Here is a 3,090-nt window from a genome sequence, read left to right as displayed (position 1 = left end):
TTTTTTTTTATCAAACCATGTGTAACAACACTACTTGTAATACCCCAAACTGGAACACAAATGTCTATGACGATAAATTAATTGTATTCATTCAATTGAAATGAATACAGCAGTGAGAAACAATGTACTATTTGCTATACTGAACACAACGTGAACTTGTATACTGCTGAGCAAAAGAAGTCAAATAAAAGTAGATGCTCTGTTATGATTCCATTTGAAAATTCAAAAATCAGGCAAAACTAATCTATGGTAATATGTCAGCAATAGTGTTTACTTCGAGGGAGAAGGATTATAACTAGGAACAGAAAGGATGGGGGGCACTCTGGAGGGCTGATTCTTGACCTGGGTAATGTTCTGATTCTTGACGTGGATGGTATTACAAAAGTGTTCACTTTGTGAAAATTTACTGAGCTATTTCTTTTATACACTTTTATACACACTTCAGTTTTAAAAGTTTGACATTTTTATATCTATATCTTCATTCTAACAAGGCAAGAACTTTAACATTCATGTATCTTTGATCCCTTCTACTCTCCATCATGTTGATACTGTCAAATTATTAATTCTAGATTATAGATACACTTCCTTTTTTCAATCTTTCCCCCCTATACATTTTACCAAGACATGTGACCACTGTTATCCCTCTAGCTTTTGTAATATCTGCTGGACTTGTTTCCTGTTGAGTATTTTTTCGCAAAAATTTTTCACGTGGATTTTTGAGTGGTAAATCTTAATGTTTTTGTCATTTGAATGACAATTTAAAGTCCAGTACTTAAAAAATATTACATTGTTTTCCTACAGATAGTATGGTGCTTAGAAAGACTTAGGTCAATCTGATTCTTGTTTCTATATACATTTACTCTATCTAAAATAGAGTAAATAGAGCTTTTAGATTTTTATCATTATCTTTGATACTCTTAAATTTCAGTCTGTATCTAGATGTTGATGTTTCCTTCTCTCTCTTTTGGCACTCTATGGCCCGTTCAGTCCTGTTTAAATTTTTTCTTTTATTACCCGAATGTTGGCACATCTATTTCTGCCCTCCATCTTGCTTACATCTGCTTTCATATTTCCTATTTTTTTCTTTTTTGGCATCCTTCTGGGAGTTTGTTTGATTTTGCAACTCACTAATTCATTCTTCAGCTGTATCTATTCTATTTTTACTCCATTTGTTATATTCTTTAAATATGTTTCATTATTTCTTATTCTTATATTACACTGCTAAAATCTTTATCTTTTTCTTTTGATATTTATTAGCTTCACTTTAGGTTCTGAAGGTCTTAGGTAATCCAGGTTGTTTTCTTCTGAAACAGTAGCATCTCTGTCATCACTTTACATGCAAATGAACTCATTTAGCTGCTGGTGTATGGCATCTTCTGAGTGATAGTACGCCCTGGAGAAGGGCTGAGGGTCAGACCTCTAGTTGTGTTGGGGGTTCAAAGAGAAAGAAGAGGATGAGTCTTATAGCAGAGAACCCCAGCACTATAAAACCACAGTTTATTATTCCAGTCTGTTATCTACCAAGCAATCCTTCAAGTTAGGGCTTGCCCTTTAGACACCCTGAGAGAAATGGCAATGGGAAAAGGCACTTCCTGGAGAGGAGGGCCTAGATTATAACCCACCAGTCCTATGAGTCTGGAGTGGGAGGAATGACAAAGCTATCAATCCTTACACCTGTTTTCTCCAAATCTTCACCCAAAGGTCTTTTGTGCTGCCCTAATATTGTCTGTGAGGACACCTGTAGCAGAGGCATAGTTCACTACTGGTACCTCGTGGATGAAGGCAGGCAACGGCAACCAGTTTTCTCCAACAAATCTACTCATAGCCAGTCAGCCAGCCATGCTCCCACTATGAATTACTTCAAAATAATTCCCCATGTCCGCTGGGAGTTTGCCTTTTTTTTTGTTTTAATTATCTAAACACACTAAAAGAAATATTCTAATCAAAATATAACAGAACTTTACATGGCTTTATTATACATTACTGTTATCGAAAGCAAACCTTATACAAAAAGTTTTATACAGATAAAAAAATCCTTGGCTACACAAAGCCATTTATGTGTGTACATACACAAACACACATACGTACACAAACAGTATTTTACATCATTATAATTACATATATTTACAAATACACTATTTAAAATTATTTTACAGTTTACCACAATGAGAGGCTATTATAAAAGCAAATAAAAATAGATGAAAACTTGAACTAAATAGTTGTTAAATTTAAAATGCTACATGTTTTAAAATTCTAGAAAAGAAAATCATTTCTTTGAAATACCAAAACTAAGATTTCAATACTAATCACTGCTGCTTTCATTGTGATAACAAGTTCTAACATATTTAAAAATAAATACTTTGACCAATAGGTAAGCAAATCAGACTGGTGACTGGAACAAGCTGAATATGCTGACTTGAGATTAAAGAGTCAGCAAGTAATAACAAATGTAGGTTATCATCTAGTAACCAAAAAGATGATAAAACCTCCCTGTAGTTCCCCATTTAGACCATGAGGAATTCGAAGCTTCTGTGTAGTATGCAATATCAATTAAGACTCCAAGGAATTCAGCAATTTATCTGTAATGTAAGAAAATGCTAAAGTTATGATTCCATTTTTCTGATAGGACCATTTCATTAAGTGATAGCTTTTAAGTGAAATTTACTTAGATCATATTGGTGTTAAAGAACTAGCTTTCACAGAATCAGTTTAATAACTATCGTTGTACTCTGCTTTTGACAAAAACGTAATGAGACTATGGTACTAGGGGGAAAAAATCAGTTAAGAGATAAGGTATTAAAATAAAGTAACCCCTCTATGTGCTATCATGCAAGCAATAAAATCTCAAATATCAAATTCACTATAAGATTTTAGATTTGTAATGAAATTTGGAAATTTCAAATAAGTATCCCTTCCAGATACAAGTTATCATGTTCATGAATTTACACACACTTAACAAGAGAATGTAAATCATAAGACAACATTAAGGCAAAAGAAAAAAAACTCAGTTTAATTTCTTAAAGGCAGCCAAAATCTAGGGGCCGGCCCGGTGGCGCACTGGATAGTGCGCCGCTTGGGAAGCGCGGCGGC

The 3,090-nt window shown here is 33.9% G+C and overlaps 1 protein-coding gene across 1 annotated transcript in view; it reads right to left on the bottom strand.

The window, feature by feature from the left end:
• Positions 1 to 2,203: 2,203 nt before the first annotated feature.
• The window catches only part of CASP8AP2 (caspase 8 associated protein 2), a 39,042-nt gene continuing 38,155 nt past the window's right edge, over positions 2,204 to 3,090 (bottom strand). Inside the window, exon 11 of the transcript XR_550121.1 lies at positions 2,204 to 2,579. The gene's annotated coding sequence lies outside the window, so the exon portion shown is untranslated. The remainder of the gene's footprint in view (positions 2,580 to 3,090) is intronic.

Source organism: Galeopterus variegatus, unplaced genomic scaffold, assembly GCF_000696425.1.
Source record: "Galeopterus variegatus unplaced genomic scaffold, G_variegatus-3.0.2 Scaffold305, whole genome shotgun sequence".
Classification (NCBI taxonomy): Eukaryota; Metazoa; Chordata; class Mammalia; order Dermoptera; family Cynocephalidae; genus Galeopterus; species Galeopterus variegatus.
The sequence above is the reverse complement of the archived record's forward strand: the minus strand, read 5'-3'. Positions and strand labels throughout refer to the sequence as shown.